General features: G+C 39.2%; 1 pseudogene; it reads right to left on the bottom strand.

Annotated features, from left to right (window-relative positions):
- Window positions 1-462: 462 nt before the first annotated feature.
- Window positions 463-4,897, bottom strand: LOC122205854 (annotated as a pseudogene).
- Between the last annotated feature and the right edge of the window lie 16,067 nt (window positions 4,898-20,964).

Genomic DNA, 20,964 nt, shown 5'->3' with positions numbered 1-20,964 from the left:
ACTTTAGTATCATTGATGCCCTACAGTTTTTACGGTTAGAGAAGGGTTGTTGATTTTGTCTATTATGTAAAGGATTTTTAGAGAGGGTAGGGCAATAAGAATTAAAATAATAGCCAGCAGGATTGTTCATACAGTTTCTACTTTTGGGGCATCTATTGTGCTTGTATGTATAAGTTTGGTTGTTAGTATTAGTGAAATGATGTAGAGAACTAGGGAGCTAATTAGAAATACAATTATTAATGTGTGATCATGAAAGTGCAGAAGTTCTTCTATACTAGGGGATGTAACATCTTGAAAACTTAGTTGAAAGGGATATGGCATGGAGACACAAAGGATTTAAACCTATAATTTAACTTTTACAAAGTTATGTAATCTTTTTATTAATGTCTCTTTATTGAGAAAGACATAGTGGTTATGACATTGACTTGAAACCAGTTCTAGAGGGTTCAATTCCTTCCTTTCTTATTTTAAGGACATGTAGGTTGGGTCTTCAAATATATGGTATGGAGGGGGACATCCATGTAATCATTCGAGATTAGTTTCGTTAATTCTACTATTGCTACTTCTCGTTTGGATGCAAAGGCTTCTCAAACTATAAATATTATTAATATTACTTCTGTTAGTGAAATGAAAGAGCCTATTGAGGAGATTGTGTTTCAAGTTGTGTATGCGTCTGGATAATCAGAATAACGAGGTATTTCAGATAATCCAAGGAAATGTTGAGCGGAAAATGTTATATTAACACCTACAAATATAATTGTGAAATGAATTTTTGTTCAGGTATTATCAACAGTATATCCTGAGAATAGGGGGAATTAGTGAACAAAACCTCCTATAATAGTGAATACTGCTTCTATTGATAATACATAATGGAAATGGGCTACTACATGGTATATATCATGAAGAAAAATGTCTAATGAAGAGTTTGCAAGACTGTTAGGCCCCCTACGGTAAATAGGAAGATAAAGCCCAGGACTCATAATATAGCAGGGGATCATTCAATGTTTCCTCCATGAAGAGTAGCAAGTCAGATAAATACTTTTACTCCAGTAAGAATGGCAATAATTATGGTGGCTGATGTAAAGTATGCTCATATGTCAATGTCTATTCCTACAGTAAATGTATGATGGGCTGATACAATAAAACCTAAGAAACCAATAGATATTTCTGCTCATACTATTCCCATATAACCAAAGGGTTCCTTCGTGCCTGAATAGTAAGTAACAATATGTGAAATTATTCCGAAGCCTGGTAAAATTGGAATATAAACCTCTGGGTGTCTGAAGAATCACAATAAGTGTTGATATAAGATGCGACATCCTCCTCCAGCAGGATCAAAGGAAGTGGTATTTAGGTTTTGATCTGTTAGTAATATGGTAATTCCAGCCGCTAATACTGGCAATGATAGGAGTAACAGGACAGCAGTAATTAAGATGGATCAGACAAAAAGGGGTGTCTTATATTGAGATATGGCAGGGGTTTTTATATTAATGATTGTAGTAATGAAGTTAATAGCACCTAAGCCTGAAAAGACACCTAAAAAATGTAAGGAAAAAATTGTTAGATCCACGGATGCTCCTTCATGGGCTAGGTTGACAGCTAGAGGGGGATATACAATTCACCAGGTTCCTGAGCTGGCCTCTACTATCAATGATGTGAGCAGGAGTAGGAAGGATGGAGGGAGAAGTCAGAAGCTTGTGTTATTTATTGGGGGGAGTGCCATATCAGGTGCTCCAATTATTAATGGTACTCATCAATTCCCAAAGCCTCCAATCATGCTTGGTATTACCATAAAGAAGATTATTACGAATGCATGGGCAGTGACAATTACATTATAGATTTGATCATCTCCCAATAGAGTGCCCGGTGCCAAGTCCAGCTTGAATTATAAGCCTAAGGGTGGTTCCTACTTATGCCAGCTTAGGCACCAAATAGGAGATAGAGAGTGCCAATATCTTTTTGGTTAGTGGAAAATAGCGGTTTATAAACTTAGGTAAAATGGCCGAGTAAAGCATTAGACTATAAATCTAAGAACAGAGGTTTAAGTCCTCTTTTTGCCAAGCTCTTTGGTAAAGTATCATATTGAATTGAAAATTCAAAGCAGTAGCTTCAACGCTGCCGGGGCTTCTCCTGCCTTTTTTTCCTAGGTGGTGGGAGAAGTAGATTGAAGCCAGTTGATTAGGGTATTTAGCTGTTAACTAAAATTCCAAGGGATGGAAGCCCACAAATCTAGTAAGGGCTTAGCTTAATTAAAGTGTTTTATTTGAAATCAATTGATGTAATATAGATTCTTGCAGTCCTTAGAATAAGGTGTGCAGGAGTTAAATCTATATGACTTACTTAGGGCTTTGAAGGCTCTTGGTCTGTTTGGACCTAAACTCCTAATCCAGAATGGATAATATTGGTGTGAATGGGAGTAGTATGGTTGAGATTATGATGAGAGGGGATAAAAAAGTTATTTTTTTGTACTTTCAAATTGTCATTTTATTTGTGTATTGTTCGTTGAGGGGAATATGGTTAGTGCTGTGGCGTATGTTAGTTGTATATAGAAGTATAGGTTGAGTAATGCTGTGATAGCTAGTAGTGTGGGTATAATAATTATCCCATTTTGTTAATTCTTGGATAATTATTCATTTGGGGATCAATCCTGAGGGTGGCGGGAGACCTCCTAAAGATAATATTAATATCAGAATGAGTGAGGTGATCAGGGGTGTTTTATTTCCTGTTTGTCATAGGGATAGTGTTGTTGTGGTGGAGCTGTGTATGAATAGTATGAAGCTGGTGGGTGTTATAATGATGTAAATAGCTAGGTTTAGAATTGTTATTGTAGGGATGTATAGTATGATAGCTGTTATTCAATCTATATGGGCGATTGAGGAGTATGCTAGGATTTTTTGTAGTCGTGTTTGGTTGAGTCCCCCTCATCCTCTGATTAGGACTGGTATAATAGCTCTTGTTAGTGGTAAATTGGGGTTAATGGCAGGTGAGATTTGGTAGAGGACGGATAGTGGTGTGATTTTTTTGTCATGTCAATAGAATTAGACCTGAAGATAGGGAGATTCCTTGTGTAACTTCAGGAACTCAGAGGTAAAATGGAGCCAAGCCCAGTTTTATTGCCAAAGCAGTGTTATTATAATTTATGCTATGGGGTTGAGTTTTTTTTTATATTATTCATTGTCCTGAATATAGAACATTGATAATTATTCCTGTCATTAGGAGTATAGATGCAGTTGTTTGTGTTAGGAAATATTTTGTAGATGCTTCTATGGCTCATGGGTTAAATATCTTTTTATGAGAATAGGGATAGTGGCTAGTATATTTATTTCAAAGCCAATTCAGATTATTAGTCAGTGAGAGCTTGTTATTGTGATTATGGTTCCTGAGATGACAGTTGAATCATAATAATGAGAATAGGGGGTTTAGTTAGTATGGGAAGGATATAAACCAACATTTTCGGGGTATGGGCCTGATAGATTATTTAGCTGACCTTACTGTAGAATATGGTGTAATATGGTAGCAAGAAGATTTTTGAATTCTTAGGATTAGGTTCAAGTCCTGTAATTCTAGAAATAAGATTTAAACCTCTAGTATTTACTCTATCAAAGTAACTCTTTTATCAGACATATGTCTTATGTTTGAGGTGGAATGCTTGCTGTGATGATGGGCAAGGATACATGTCACATGCATAGGGCTAGGGTGAGGGGTAGGAAGTTTTTTCATAAAAGGTGTATCAGTTGGTTATATCAGAATCGTGGGTAGGATGCTCAAATTCATAGGAAGGCGATTGTTAGGAGTAGAGTTTTAATGGTGAAATTGATGGTATATAGTTCTGGTATATACGGGTTGTGGGATACTCCAAAGAATAGAATTGTTGTGAGAATATTCATTATGATGATGTTAACATATTCCGCTAGGAAAAATAGGGCAAGGGGACCTGTTGCATATTCTATGTTGAATTTGGAAACAAGCTCTGATTCTCCTGTTAGATCGAAAGGGGCTCAGTTGGTTTCTGCTAATGTTGAGATGAATCATATTATGGCTAGGGGCCATGTGGGAAGAATTAGTCATATGTGTTCTTGGGTAGTAATTAGTGTGGCTAGTGTGAAAGACCCATTTATTAGTAATACTGATGGGAGAATAATGGCTAGTGTAACTTTGTATGAAATTGTTTGGGCTATGGCTTGTAGGGCTCCAATTAAAGCATACTTAGAATTTGAGGTTCATCCTGACCATAGTATTGAGTAGACAGCGAGGCTTGACATAGCTAATATGAATAGTACTCCTAAATTTATGTTGATGAGTGCGTATGGCATGGGGAGAGGAATTCACATGGTTAGGGCTAATGAGAGAGCCAGGATAGGTGCTATGATGAATATAGATATAGAGGATGTAAGGGTTCTTTGGTGAAGAGTTTTATGGCATCTGCAATGGGTTGGAGCAGACCATGTGACCCCACAATGTTTGGTCCTTTGCGAAGTTGTATATACACTAGTACCTTACGTTCGACTAATGTTAGGAGAGCTATGGTGAGGAGAATAGGGATAATTAATGAAAGAATATTGATTATAAACATGTTATTAGGGAGAGGAGTTGAACCTCTGATTATGAAGGTTTAAGTTTTAGGCAATTACGGGGCTCTGCCACACCAACAAACCCAAACTCTCCGGAGATGTAAATAGATAAACTTTGGAGATTAAGATTATATCATCTATTGGGTTGAAGGTGCTTTGGTAAAGTAGGCCTCATTTCTCTTGTCCTTTTGTACTGGGAGAAATTGTTTAATAGATAGAAGCCACCTGGATTGCTGCATTCTGAACTCAGATCACATTGGACTTTAATCATTGAACAAACGAATCTTTGATAGCTGCTGCACCATCGGGATGTCCTGATCCAACATTGAGGTCATAAACCCTGTTGTCAATATAGACTCTAAAATAGGATTGCGCTGTTACCCCTAGGGTAACTTGTTCCATTTATCAAATAGTTTGGATCAATAAGTGATGTTATACTTTTGACTGGTTAGTCTAGACCTGAATCACTTGGAGGTTGTTTTATTCTACGAGGTCACCCCAACCTAAATTGTTGGCTCATGTGGAGGTTTATTGTCCCTGTCAGCTGTGTTGGTGTAGTCTCCTTGAGCCAATTAATTAAAGCTCCATAGGGTCTTCTCATCTTATTGTTGTATTTCCGCTTCTTCACAGGAAGTCAATTTCACGGATTGGAAGTAAGAGAGTAAAACCCTCGTGGTGCTGTTCATACAAGTCCCTATTTAGGGCACAAGTGATTATGATACCTTTGTACAGTCAGGATACTGCAGCCATTTAATGAATGTCACTGGGCAGGCAGTGCCTCTAATACTAGAAGTGCTAGAGGTGATGTTTTTAGTAAACAGGAAGGGTTTAATGTTTGCCAGGTTCCTTTTACTTCTTTTAATCTTTCCTTGGTTGCATGCCTGTGTTGGATCAACAATTGGTTTGATATTTAGTTTATAGGCTAGATTATTTTTATCTTGTTGCTAGCTACCAGTGGTTATCTGCTCTGGCATAAGGAGCAGGGGAAATATTTCTTGTTACTCATATTAGCATTATTGCTTCTATTGCTAGATAGATTAACCCAGTATTGAGTTAGGAGTTGATTGCATATTTTTGATATTAAGATGTTTTAATTATTGAGCTTGAATGCTTTCTTGATGGCTGCTTTTAAGCCAACTATGGTTATGTTTATGCTTACTCTCTAAAAATGGTTGTATCCTAGTTCTAAAATGCTGTACCTTTTAAGATTATATTTTAAACTTACATTAGAATTTTTGGGGTTTTGGGGCACCTGGGTGGCTCAGCTGGTTAGGTGTCTGACTTCAGCTCGGGTCATGATCTCATGGTCTGTGAGTTCGAGCCCCACATCGGGCTCTGTGCTGACAGTTTAGAGCCTGAAGCCTGCTTCAGAGTGTCTCCCTCTCTCTCTGCCCCTCCCCCACTCACACTCTGTCTCTCTCTGTCTCTAAGATTGAATAAATGTTAAAAAATTTAAGAAAAAAAGAATTTTTGGTGTTTTAGGTAAGTTTAAAGTTGAACCAGGGGCGCCTGGGTGGCTCAGTCGGTTAAGTGTCAGACTTCGGCCCAGGTCATGATCTCACAGTTTGTGGGTTCAAGCCCCGCATCGGACTCTGTGCTGATGGCTCAGAGCCTGTAGCCTGTTTCGGATTCTGTGTCTCCCTCTCTCTCTGCCCCTCCCCGACTCACACTCTGTCTCTCTCCCCTTCAAAAATAAACGTTAAAAAAATTAAAGAACTAAAATTCTGTTCTGGGTAACCAGCTATCACTAGGCTTGTTAGGCTTTTCACTTCTACCTACAAATCTTCTCACTATTTTGCAACATAGCTGAGTTCATCTTGTAAGGATTGTTCATAGGCAGCTCATCTGGTTTTGGGGAGCCTAGCTTAAGTTCTCTTTGTTAGGTTATTCTAGATAATTCATTATGCAAAAGGTACAAGGGGTAATCTTTGCTGTATAGTGCTTTCAATTTTTCTTTCATCTTTCCCTTATGATATTTTCTATTTAGCCTCAACTTAACTTTCTATCTCATATACTTTTAAGAATTAACTAAATGTTTTGATTTAGTGTTTTATGTTAGTTGAATTTATGGTTGTTTGGGCTAGTTTTGGCTCAAGATGGTCAGTTTGATATGAAATATTCTGGGTGTAAACCAGATGCTTTATTTAAGCTACATCTTGTTTATCCAAGCACACTTTCCAGTATGCTTGCCGTTATGACTTGTCTCCTCTTGCGTTTTTTATAATTTGAATAGATTGCCTTTGAGTTTTTTCACTTGAGCAGGGTGATGGGAGGGGTGTGCGTGCTTCATGGCCCAGTTCAATTGAGCTCTCTATTCTAAATTTACTACTGAATCCTCCCTTTGTTCTTAATTTCATAAGAACTTTCGCTGAAAAGTGTTCTAATATAGAAAATGTAGCCCATTACTTCCCACCTCATAAGTTATACCTTGACCTAACTTTTTTAGGTTAAGATACTTGTGCTTACTTTTCTTTCTTTTTAGGGTTTGCTGAAGACGGTGGTATATAGACTGGATTAGCAAGGGGTGATGAGGCGCATCAGGGTTTATCAATTATAGAACAGATTTCTGTAGAGGGATATAAAGTTCTTTGAGTTTTAAGCTGTTGCTAGTAGTTCTCTGGTGGATAGATTTATTTAGTTAGCTAAGTTTAGGGATAAGCATGGTGGGGTATCTAATCCCAGTTTGGGTCTTAGCTATCGTGTGGTCAAAGGTGTTACAGTTACTTTCGTGCTATATTTTTATGTTAACTGTAGCTTTTTACTGCCTAGTTAACATTTAACTTTAACGTGGAATGCCTCTATAACACACTTTACACCGTAGGTCTGTTAGATCGGGTTAATCATATGACCTTGGAGGCTGGCACGAAATTTACCAACCCTTGTTTAATATGACTTAGTCGACCTTTCATTCATGGTTTAATTTTTATCACTGCTGTATCCTGTGGGAGGTGTGGCTAAGCAAGTATCATGAGCTACATTGTTGTGTACTTGATACCCGGTCTTTTGGATCATTAACGATTTAGAGGGCATTTCACCAGGGCGAGGAAGCTTGCATGTGTAATCCTATTAATACCTAATGGAAAGGCTAGGGCAAAACTTTTGTGTTTATGGAGTCTGACAACTCATCTAGGCATTTTCAGTGCTTTGCTTTGTGTGTTTAAGTTACATTAACAAGGGATATATTGGGTTAGTTAATTGGTTTAATGGAATTAGTTGTGAGAGAATATTGCTCAATAAGGACGAATTAGAGCTTAAGGTTTTGTATATATAGATAGCTGTGAATCGATGTGTAACACTGGTATTTTTAGCTAATATTTAGTTGGGATGTTTTTGGTGTATTTATAAAGACATACTTAGGCCTTATGTTTGGATGCGAATTTAGTCTTGTTTTTGGGGTTTGGCAGGACAATAATAAATATGTATTCTCACCATAGGGTTACTGGGCATAAGTGGGGTTGGTTAAACTAATTGCTTATCTGTTGGATAAATACGTGTATATGTGTGTGTGTGTGTGTATGTGTACGTGTGTGTATGTGTATACATGTGCATGTGCGTGTGTATGTTTACATCCATGTGTGTACATATGTGTGTGCGTGTGTGCATCCTGTTGAAGCATTGAAGTTAAAGTGTATGTCCAGTAACCATTGACTGAATTGCACCTTATTTGTGTGAGCATAGAGACACAGCATAGTGAATAAACCCAGCTACAAGTTATTTGACTGCATCAAGACCTTTACGGTCATAGCTGAGTCATAGCAATACCCCCTCCTAAAAATTAAAAGATACCAAATGCATGACACCACAGTTATGTGTGAAATTGGCTAATTAGTCATTAGTCAATTGAGATGTCCTATTTGAGATGGCTGTAGGATTAAAGAATTAGAATGGCCCTGAGGTAAGAACCAGGTGCCAGTATAGGTCCAGAATAGAAACCCCCATGTTGAAATGGACCCTGACTGAGAAGAGGTACATATTCAAGCAAGGATTGCTAGTTTCTCGAGGCTAGGTGATTAAGCTTTTTTGGACAGTTGAGATCCATAGAGAGACTGCTCATAAAGCTGTCCAATGCACAATTATACATAGTATGTCTTATATAATATTAATAGATGCATTGTACATGCTTTGGTTTGCATCATAATGGGAAAATGACATACTGGACAAGCACAGTATGAAAGTATGCAATATATGAATTATGAAAGTTGTGGGGTCGATTTCTGGTATTGCAAGGAATAGTTTAAAAAGAATTTCAGCTTTGGGTGCTGATGGTGTGGCTGCTGCTTCTTCCTTGAAGTTTTAGGGAGGGCTTTCTCCTTTTTCGGTTTACAAGACCAAGGTATTTTATATACTACAAGGGCTCTTCATTTTGAAAGACGATTTTTGATGATGCCAGAAATAGGTATGAAGATTATGAGGGTTGAGAAGTATAGGATAGAGGCTAATTGACCAATAGTAATGAAAGGGTATTCTACTAGTTGTCCTCCAATTCATGTTAGGGTTAGTAAGTCTGCTACTAGGACTCAGAATAGGCATTGGCTTAGTGGTCAGAATATCATTCCTCCTTGTTTTGAAGTGTGGGATAGCGGAATGACTTACAGAATTAAAGTAGAGAGAATTAGGTCTAGGACTCCTCCTAGTTTATTAGGGATAGATTGAAGGATTGCATATGTGAATAAGAAGCATCATTCGGGCTTAATGTGTGGTGAAGTGTTTAGGGGGTTGGCAGGGGTGTAGTTGTCTGGATCTCCTAGAAGGTCTGGTGAAAATAGGACAAGTAATATTAGTGTTAGGATTAGGAATGGAAGACCTAGAATGTCTTTGATTTTATAGTATGGGTGAAATGGGATTTTATCTGAATTAGATACTATTCCTGAGGGGTTGTTAGATCCTGTTTCATGTAGGAATAAAAGGTGGACTGCTGCTAGAGCTGAAATAATGAATGGGAGGATAAAGTGAAAGGCAAAAAATCGTGTTAGGGTTTATCTACTGAGAACCCTCATCAGATTCATTATACCAAGTTAGTTCCGATGTATGGGATTGCTGACAGGAGGTTGGTGATGACGGTAGCTCCTCAGAAGGTTATTCAGCCTCATGGTAGGATGTAGCCTATGAAGGCTATAGACATGAGTGTAAATAATATGATTCTGATGTTTCATGTTTCTGAGAAGGTGTAAGAGCCATAGTACATGCCTTGGCCTACATGCATGAATAGGCAGATGAAAAATATGGAAGCTCCGTTGGCATGTATGTATCGAATGATTCAGCCAAAGTTGATGTTGTGACAGATACGAGTTACTGATGAAAAGGCGGTTGCTGTATCTGACATATAGTGTATGGCTAGGAATAGACCTGTCAGAATCTATAGAATGAGGCAAACTCCTAGTAAGGAGCCGAAATTTCATCATGTTGAAATGTTGGATGGAGCAGGGAGGTTAATGAATGACTCATTGATGATTTTGATGAGTGGGAGGGATTTTCGGATGTTGGTCATTAAATTCTTATAGTTGAAATGCAACAATGGCTTTTCATATCATTGGTCATGGTTAGATTCCATATGGAAATAATGATAACGTACGTTGTATTTATTTTAAGTACTATTTTTGTGATTAGCTTTGTTAGTTTTTCTTCAAAGCCTTCCCCAATTTATGGTGGGTTTGGTTTAATTGTGGCTGGTGGTATTGGTTGTGGAATTGTATTAAATTTGGGGGGATCCTTTTTAGGTTTAATAATCTTATTAATTTATTTAGGGGGGTTACTTGTGGTGTTTGGTTATACTACAGCTATGGCTACTGAACTGTACCCTGCGGTTTGAGCATCTAATAAGACTGTGTTAGGAATGTTTATTACAGGGGTATTGGCAGAGTTGTTAATGGCTTCCTATATTTTTAAAAAGATGAGGTTGAGGTTGTGTTTAAGTTTAATGATGCAGGTGATTGAGTGATACAGGTGATTCAGGATTTCTTAGTAAAAAAGCTATGGGAATAGCAGCTTTATATAGCTACAGAACCTGATTAGTTATTGTCACTGGTTGATCCTTGCTTGCTGGTGTATTGGTGATTATGGAGGTTACTATGGAAATTAAGTAGGAATAGGCCAAGAATTAAGGTAATCATAAAAGAAAGGAAATATAGTTTAATTAATCCTTTTTGGCTAGATACAGCAGTTGATATTTTTATCTGAAAATAGGAGATGGATTTTGGTAATAAATTTTCTAATCAGATTATGTCTAGTAACATTGATGCAAATTTTTGGCTTATAGTTGGGTTTGCTATTGGTGGGAGGCAGTGCATAATGATTGGGAAGTATCCCAGGAGATTAGAGAACTTGAAAAGGTTTGAAGGATATTTAAATTTTAGGTTCTTAGTTGCAAGGTTGTGTTCTAATGCCAGAATGAAATCTATAATAGTCACAGCAAGGGTAGTTAATTTCAGATAATGAGGCATAGTTATCTGTGGAATTGTTGTTGGGAGGATATTATAAGAAATTAGATACCCCGGAAAAATACTTTCAATTGAAAGACATTTGATGGAGTTGATTAGGAGGGGATTATTTTCATTGATTAAAATTAAGGAATTGAAATGATGCTGTCCTAGAAGTGTGAAGAATATGATTCGGGTACGATAGGTGGCTGTCAGGGATGTGGCGATGAGAGTTATTAGTAGGGCTCAGGTGTTGGTATACGATGTGTTGTCAGTCTCGATGATTAGGTCTTTAGAATAAAAGCCTGTTAGGAAAGGTATTCCTGGGGATGCAAGCCTTCCAATAATGAAGGAGGTAGTGGTGAATGGTATTGATTTATATAAGCTGTCTATTTTTCAGATATCTTGCTCATCGTTTAAGTTGTGAATAATTGATTTAGAACATATGAACAGTATGGCTTTGAAAAATGCATGTGTACAAATGTGTAGCAATGCAAAGTAGGGTTGATTAATACTGATTGTTACCATAGTGCATTAAGTATAGATTCTGCTTTTTTAAGTTTTAAAAAGGGAAATCATATACTAAGGTGTTAGGGCAGGGAGATCAATGGTATGAGATCTCTTATGGTAGACAATCCATAATCAGTTATAGACTAGCCACATCCAGTTTTATTTATATGAAAAAGAAACACCTCAGTATCCTGTTTGTGCCACTATTACTTTGACACCTACTACATGTGCCCAAATCTAACCCTAACCAAAGAAAGAACTTTACCATTGGAGCACTGTGTGACTTTGGAAAGGATATCTGTCTTTCTGAAGGACAAATCCCTGTATGGCTAGCAGCAGAGGCAGATGTGGAAGCAGATTGTGTAATTCTGAGATATAGTCCTTCTGTCTGGTTGAACAGTGGGTGGTATTGAGGTGGGGTGTTTGCTTCAGACCTACTTCTTGAGCAGAGTCTTTGCTGCATTACCATGCCTCATAAGGCAGGGAGCACACTCATGCACTGTTGGATTAGTGATGTCCTGCATACATGGTGGTGGACACAGACTTGATTTTTCTTCATTGGCTCCAAACATTTGCCTGTTTTATGCAGATCTTTATGCCTATCTAAAGTAAACGAATATACTCCATACCTGTATAAAGTATGCAGGTGTGGCTGAGCACTCCCCACCTGACACCCCATCCAGTATTAACGGAGCCTGACATCACATCCTCTTGAGAACTGGCTTTTGTAGTTATGTATGCAATCTCTCATTGTACTTTGGGGTGGTTGCTATGATCAAGAGAATAGAACCTCCCCAGATAACAGGAGGTGGAAGAGTCCAGAGGATAAGGCTGGCGTCTGTCATTTTAGGCCATGGCTCAAGCCCCTCCCATCATGTTTGCTTTAGAAATGAGAGACTCTAATATTCTGGGAGGAATCATGTCCACTTGATTTGGGGTCATTTTACTGTCCAAATCCCCAAATGTGCTCTGGAACACACATTCTAAAGTTCTGTTTAAGAAAGAGCTGACACTGTGACAAGAGAGAAAGAAGAAAGAGGTTACAGAGAGCCCCGCCATGGGGCAGCAGCATCCATTTTCATAGCTGCATGCTCAAAGGCCCAACGATGGGCAAGGAATTCCTGAAGTTTGTAGGTTTCTGCTGGACCCAGGGCCGTCACTGGCCCAGGCTCCAGAGGAAAGGACTATGGTACTGCAGTCCAACTCTGTGGCTTCCTGGGTTTATGATTTAGTTTAGTCAATAGCTACAGAAGAAAAGACTTCAGTGTTCTCCTGTATAATATTGCATTCCCAGTGGATTTCTCCAGAGTTCCATATAATCATTAAGTGTCAATTGGCCTTGGCTCTCCATCAATGACTCACTGTGTTCTGAGATATTAGAGCAATGCTTTATACTGGCTGGGAGTCTTTTAGACTTTAGAGAGGCTTGGGGACTTGGATTGGTGAGGACTTGGAATAGGGAAGGGCATGTCAGAGCACTGTATGCTGAGTCTGGAGTCCAAGTACAATACCTGTCCTTGTTGGACCCCCAGGATCTTCATTTGGAAATAGGGTGTCATTTTCCTGGCCTCCTGAGTAAAGAGTATACACTGGGTATGGACAGAGAAAGGGGAAGGGCAGAATCCTGAGATCCCTTGCACAGCCCTGGAGCCTGTAAGTCCTGAGATTTACCCTGGGACCTTAAAGGGCAACTGCCTTCATGTCAGCCACATAAAGGTACTGATATTGTTTGGTCATCTTTATGACTGTGGCTCCAGTGTGAGTGATGGATCCCAGAGAACAGGCAGCTTCCTGTGTCAGTCGTGCCCACTGAGTTTTGCTGGAGCAACTGAACAAGGGAAATGTCATGCAGAAGTCATTCTGGATTTCGCCTGCCTCAGATCCAACATATGTTTCCTATTACTAATAGTTATCTCAATTGAATAAACTGGTGAAAATCTAGATAAGTGATACAAAGTACTTCTATTTATTCATTCAGTAACTTCTTCAAGCACTCACCTTGTGCTGGGGATCTGGTGGGCCTAAGTGCAAGGCTCACAATGACTGAGTGGTCCCTGCCTGCCAGGTCTTAACAGTCTGGAGGGGAGATGAACAAAAGTATGAAAGACAAGACGTGAAAAAAAGGGCAAGAACTGTAATAGCAAAAATAATGAGTGTGCTGTGAGGATAGGCTGGGGAGTCACTGAAAGGTATGAGAGGCCTCACTGAGGTGGCATTTGTTGGGGCCAGAATGACAAGAGGCAAGAGGAAACCACCCTGCACATGTCTGCTTTGTGTCAGGGAGAAGATATTGCTGTTGCAGAGAATAGGTGATGGAACTTAGCTTGTCTAGAAACATTAGAAAGGTGAAAAATGTGGCTGTGGGATCGTGGGAGGGGAGAGGCAGGGAGGAGGCAGAGGATAGACCAGATGTTGAGACCTGGTAGACTGTTAGTTGTCCATTCCTCTATGACAACATTGTCTAAATGTCTTGAATCTTAAGACTACAAATATTTAAAAGCTCACAATTTTTGTGGGAGAGGAATCCAGGCACAGCATTGCTGCATGACACTGCCTCACAGTCTCTATGAATCCAGGGCTGTGGTCTTAACCGAGACTCAACAGGGTGATACTTTACTCCCAAGTTCACTCCCATGGCAATGTCAGAATTCAGTTTGAACTGGGAGCCTATTTCAATCTGTTGACCTGGGAGCTTGTTTGTGTCTCTCCTATATAGGAGACCTTGGTAGCCCCAAACTTAAGTGCTTGGTTCCACATTTCCAGGGGTAGAGGAGAAACAGAAGGAGGACATGAGGACAGAAAGTGGGGAGAGAGAGAGAGAGAGAGAGAGAAGGTAAGGAAATAGAGAGAGAGGGGAGGGAGGGAGAGGGGAGTAGAGAGACATAGAGATGGAACACAGGACAAAACAAGTAAGAAGAAAATGACAGAATTTGTGTCATGAAATCTTGAAAATGACCTCCCATCACTCCAGCTGAATTCTGCTGGTTAGAAGCCAGTAACTAACAGGTTAGTGGTTTTACAAGGAGTGAAGTTTCCTGACTGGACATAGATCACAGTCTGCATCCCCTGGGATGTCCAGGAGACTGTGTGTCCAGCAGGCTCACCCCAGAACTGAGAGCAGTGGCTACATTTTGGAAATGGCTGTAAGTGACGAACATCCAGCCTCACTCATCCTTAGAAAAGTGAAAATAGGACAATAGATTTGGTGTAGTTTCTCATCCATCAAACCAGAAAAAATATTTCACCAAACTCCTGAAACTAGAGCCCTTTAGAGATAAGCGCACTCATTTTTCAGTAGTGAGAGGGGCCTCAACTCTTTCATTGGAGGGCGATTGTTGCTGTGATTTCAGCTGCCATTACCTTTGGTTCTGGTAGGGAGGAGTCGGCTTCTAGAAACAAAAGACAGTGATTAGAGAATTGCACAAAGAATTCATGTAGGGATGTGTCATCTCTGCTTTGACACTAAGATCTCTGAATAGGATGCCTCTTTCTCAGATGGAGAGGATCTGTTTCCTCTGGTAGCAGGACATGATACAGCCATTTAAAATGATGGTGTTAGACAGTATATCTCACACTGTTGTCAAAACCCTTTAATAGACCATGACCAAGTGAGTGGACTGTTAAGATTTTTTTCTTTGTTTAATTTAAATTTTAGTTAATTAACATATTATTTCAGAAGCAGAATTCAGTGATTCATCACTTCCATACAACACCCAAGATTGTTTTCTTAATTTCTTAATTTCTCTTTCCATTAGTCTATATAAAGGCAACAAATTTCTGTACATTGATTTTTGGATCCTGAGATTTTACTGAATTCATTGATCAATTCTAGTCATTTTTTATTGTGGAGTCTTTAGGGTTTTCTATAGGATACTATAGTCTCCTATAACCTGCAAATAGTGAGAGATTTACTTCTTCCATATTGATTTGGATTTCCTTTTTTATTGTTGTTGTCTGATTGCTTTGGCTATGTCTTTCAGTGCTATGTTGAATGAAAGCGGTGAGTGTGGACATCCTTGTGTTGTTCTTGCCTTAGGGGAAAAGGCCTTAGTATTTTCTTATTAAGGATGATGTTAGCTATATTTTTCATAGATGGCCTTTATTAGGTTGAGGTTTGTTCCCTCTAGACCTACTTTATTGAAAGGTTTTTTTTTAATTATTATCATGAATGGATATTGTATGTTGCCAAATGCTTTTTCTGAATCTATTGAAATGATCTTATGGTTCTTAACCTTTCTCTTATTGATGCGATGTATTACAATGATTGACTTGTGAATATTGAACTGCACTTGTGACCCAGGAATAAATCCCAGTTGATCATGGTGAATGATTTTTGTAATGGGTTGTTGAATTATGTTTACTATTCTTGTAATGAGAATTTTTGTATGTATGTTCATCAAGCATATTGGCCTGTACTTCTCTTTACCTGGTGTTGGTGTCAGGATAATGCTGGTCTCATAGAATGAATTCATCTTTCCTTCCTTTTCTATTTTTGGGAATAGTTTAAGAAGAACAGGTATGAAATCTTTAATGCCTTGGTAGATTTTGCCCGTGAAGCCATCTGGTCCTGGATATTGTTTGTTGGAAGTTTTTTAAATACCGACTGATTTTTTTTTTTTTTTCTGCGTATCAGTCTGTTCCAATTTTCTATTTCCTCCTGTGTCAGTTTTGGTCATTTATATGTTTCTAGGAATTTAATCATTTCTTCTAAGTTGGCAGTTTGCTGTTTTGTTTTTTGTTTTTGCAATATTCCCTTATAATTGTGTTTCTGTGGTGTTGGTTGTTATTTCTCCTTTCTCATTTTATTTCTCCTTTCTTATTTTATGTTTTTTTTTTTCTGTAAATGCCCAGCTAGAGGTTTATCAATTTTATTGATTTTTTCAAAGAACCAGCTTCTGGTTTCGTTGATCCCTTCTATGGTTTTTGTTTTCTTCCTCCCTCCCTTTCTTTCTTTCTTTCTTTCTTTCTTTCTTTCTTTCTTCTCTTTAATTTCTATATCATTTATATCTGCTCCAGTCTTCATTATTTCCTTCCTTCTTTTGGTTCTAGGTTTGTTTGTTGTTCTTTTTCTAGTTTCTTTAGGTGCAAGATTAGGCTGTTTATTTGAGATTTCTCTTGAACCTTGAGGTAGGGCTGTATTGGTATAATTTCCCTCTTAGAATCGATTTTGCTGCATTCAGAAGTTTTGGATCATTATATTTTCATTCCCGTTGTTTTCCATGCACATTTTAAAAATTTAAATCCAAGTTAGTTAACATAATAGTATAATAATGATTTCAGGAATAGAATTTGGTGATTTATCACTTACATATAACACCTAGTGCTCAACCCAACAAGTGGTCTCCTTAGTGCTCATCACCCATTTAGCCCATCCCCCCAACCTGACACCCCACCAGCAACCCTCACTATTTTTATCTTACTTTTGTCTCCCTTATCTTATATGTCTCACTCTCTGTTTTTATCTTATTTTTGCTTTTCTTCCCCTAGTTTCATCTGTTATGTTTCTTAAATTCCACATATGATTTAAATCATATGATATTTGTCTTTCTCAGACTGATTTATTTCGCTTACCATAATACACTCTAGTTCCATCCACATTGTTGCAAATGGCAAGGTTTCATTCTTTTTTTGATCGCTGAGTAGTATTCCATTGTATATACACACCACATCTTCTTTATCCATTCATCAGTCGATGGACATTCAGGCTCTTTCCATACTTTGGCTATTGTTGATAGTGCTGCTATCAACATTGGGGTGCATGTGCCCCTTCAAATTAGCACTTTCATAGCCTTTGGATAAATTCCTAGTAGTGCAATTTCTGGGTTGTAGTGTTGTTCTGTTTTTGATTTTTTTGAGGAGACTCCATACTGTTTTCCAGAGTGGCTGCAACAGATTGCATTCCCATCAGCAGTACAAAAGGGTTCCTCCTTCTCCACATCCACACCAACATCTGTTGTTTCCTGAGTTGTTAATTTCAGCCATTCTGACAGGTGTGATGTGGTATCTCATTGTGGTTTTGATTTGTATATCCCTGATGATGAGTGATCTGAAGAATTTTCTTCTTCAGAAAAATTCATGTCTTTTGTTCATTTCTTTAATGGATTATTTGTTTTTGGTGTGTTGTTTGATAAGTTCTTTATAGATTTTGTATTTTTCAATGCACTTTTAAAATTTCTCCTCCTCTTCTTCCTCTTCCTCCTCCTCTCCCCTTCCTCCTCCTCCTCCCCTCCTCCTACTCCTTCTTCTCCCTCTCCTTCTCCTTTTTCTCCCTGATTGACACATTCATTGCTTAGTAGCATGTTATTTATTTAACCTCCATGTATTTTGTGTTTTTTCCAGATTTTTTCTTGTGTTTGACTTCTAGTTTCATAATGCTGTGGTCAAAAAAGGTGCATAGAATGACTTCAGCCTTTTTCTATTTGTTCAGATCTATTTTGTGACTTAACATGTGACGTGTTCTGAGAATGTCCCATGTGCAGTTGTAAAGAATGTGTTTAGGATGGAATGATCTGAATATATCTGTTAAGTCCATCTGGGCCAGTGTGTCATTCAAAGTCATATTTCCTTGTCTATATTCTGTTTAGATGATCTGTCCATTGATGTAAGTGGGGTGTTAAAGTCCCCTATGGTTATTAACTGTTTAATGTATTTGGGTGCTTCTAAATTGGGTGCATAAATATTTACAATTATTATAAATTCTGGTTGGAATGTCCTTTTGATTATGATACAGTATCCTTTTTGTCTCTTGCTACAATCTTGGTTTTAAAGTCTATTTTGTCTAATATAAGAATTGCTACTCCAGCCTTCTTTTGACAACCACTTGCATGACAAATGCTACTCCATCCTCTCACTTTTAATCTGCAGATGTTTTTAGGTCTGATTTTTTTAGTGATATACTTGGATTCCTTTATCTTAATTCTTTGCGTATTAGTGGTTTTCAGATATGGTAATGTTTAGGTTTATATATAACCTCTACTACATATGATTATGATTATGTTGATCATCATTTAACTGAAACCTTTCTTTTCTCCTTTCCTCCATACATTTGAGGTATATGTTGTTATGTTTTATATCCTTTTTTTTGGTGACTTTTTTGGTTTATTTACAGAAAAATTCACTTAACTTCTTTGTGTTTCCTAACTCTATACTGATACTTTCATCTCTCCATTCCACTGAAAGAGTCCTTTTTAATATTTCTTGAGGATCTGGTTTAGTTTTGGTCATCTGGGAAACTCTCCTCATACTCTGAATGATTCTCATGCTGGATAGAGTATTCTTGACTGCAGAACCTGACCCTAATGCTGACCTTCACCCTAACAACTTCTCTCAACTGAGCCTTCCAAGTCGGCCCTTACCATTTTCCGTGAACTAACCATAACCCAAATCATGGCTCTGACCCTAATAGGACTTGAATGCTAGTTCTGAGGAAACGGTGGATTTGGGACACATGACTGATGCAACATGACTTGGCCAGAAACAAAAGAGGAAATGGTGCCATTTTCAATGACCATGATGCAACCAAAGAGTAAGGTTCTGAGTGAAATCCTAACCCTAGACCATACAATCAGCCTAGCCCTTGCGCCTGAAACCAAGACCTGTTGCAAATCCTGACTTTTGCCCTCAATTCAGTCCTCTGTGGGGGGTTCTGCACTGCAGGCATTTAGACAACTACCATCTGCTGGGCCCTAAGTGCAACCCTAATCATGACTCTGTTCCTACCCAGGTCTGACCAAACAAGGAATTTGGGGAACATGACTAATACAAGATTACTCTGCCAGGAATGGAAAAGTAAGTTCTGCTATTTGCAATGACAGGGATGGAGCTTGAGTGTAAGATTGTGGGCAAACACATAACACTAACCCCACCATCACCCTAGCACTGAACATGATCCATAAGCCTGACCCTCACCCTAACACTTGCCCTCAAGTCAGCCCTTTGGGGAGTGCTCCACACTACTGCCAACAGGCCACTACCATCTTTTGGACCCTAAAGCTAACTTGAGCCATGCCTCTGGCCCTACCCAGGCTCAGACCTCAGTTTGGAGGTAACAGTAGAAATGGGGCAAATGACTGACTCAGAAAAAAATCGTGCCATTTGCAACAACCAGGATGGAGCCAGAGAGTTTGATTATGAGGGAGAATCTTACCCTAACCCCCACCATCAGCCTAGCCCCTGAACCAAATCTTAAGCATTACCCTCCCCCCCAAAACTCCCCCTCAACTGAGCCCTCCAGGGAGGGCTCTGCATTGTTGACGGATACTCCCCTATCATCTGATGGACCCTAACCCTAACCCTAACCATGGCTTTGGCCCTACCAAATTGGTTCCAGATTCCAGATCTGAGGAAACAATGATTTGGGGACACAGAACTGATACAAGATTACTCGGCCAGTTACATAGTAGGAATTAATGCCACTTCCAATGACTGGATCAAGTGAGAGAGTAGGATTCAGAGCGAAACCTGAACCTTAATCCACACAAACAGCCTAGCCCCTAATGTAAACCTTAAGCCTGACTTTCACCCTGACCATCGCCCTCAACTCAGTCCCCCATGTAGGGCTTCTCCCTGCCAGCAGATAGGCCCCTACAATTTCCTGGCCCCTAATCTTACTATCTAGCATTGGCACTGGTTCTAACCTGGCCCCAAACCTATGTCTGAGGAAAAAAATAACGATTTGGGATACACGACCATCGCGAGATTATTCAGCCAGGAACACAGCAGGATTCCGTGCCCTGGCCATCACTGGGATAGAGCAAAAGGGTATGATTCAGGCTGAAAATCTAACTGGACTGCATGCCATCAGTCTCTGCACCCCAACACTATGGCTGACCCTCACCCTCACCCTTGCCCTCAAATGACCTCTTCAGAAAGGGTATCATGCCCTACTTGTGGATAGGGTCCTACTGTCTCCTGAGCCTCAACCCTGACCCTTCCCATGGATGTGGTCCTCCCAGGCCCACATTTCAATCCTCAGGAGACAATGGATTTGGGACACAAGACTGATTGAAGTTGATGCAGCCAGGGACACAGTGGGAAACTGTGCCATTAGCTATGAGGATGGAGCTAGAACATACGATTTTGTGTGAAAACCTGACCTTAAGCCACACAATCCGCCTAGCTCCTAAGGCTGAAAACTAAGCCTCACCCTTACCTTTAGTGTTGTCCTCAACTGAGCTCTCTGAGGAGGGCTGGGCACTGCTGGCAGATAGATCCCTACTATTGTCTGGACCTGAACCCTAAACCTAGGCATAGCTCTTTCCCTATCCAAGTCTGAATCACAGGATGAAGGAAACAATGGATTTGGGACAAATTACTGACTCAAGATGGCTCAGCTAGACCCATAAGAAGAAATGGTGCTGGTTGCAAAGATCAGGATGGAACCAGAGAGTATGATACTGAGTAACCCCCCCCCCCATCAGACTACTACCGAAGCAGACCCTAAGGTTGACCCTCATGCAGACACTCAC

This window comes from Panthera leo, chromosome E1, assembly GCF_018350215.1.
Source record: "Panthera leo isolate Ple1 chromosome E1, P.leo_Ple1_pat1.1, whole genome shotgun sequence".
Classification (NCBI taxonomy): domain Eukaryota; kingdom Metazoa; phylum Chordata; class Mammalia; order Carnivora; family Felidae; genus Panthera; species Panthera leo.
This window is presented reverse-complemented; position numbering and strand designations above follow the sequence as displayed.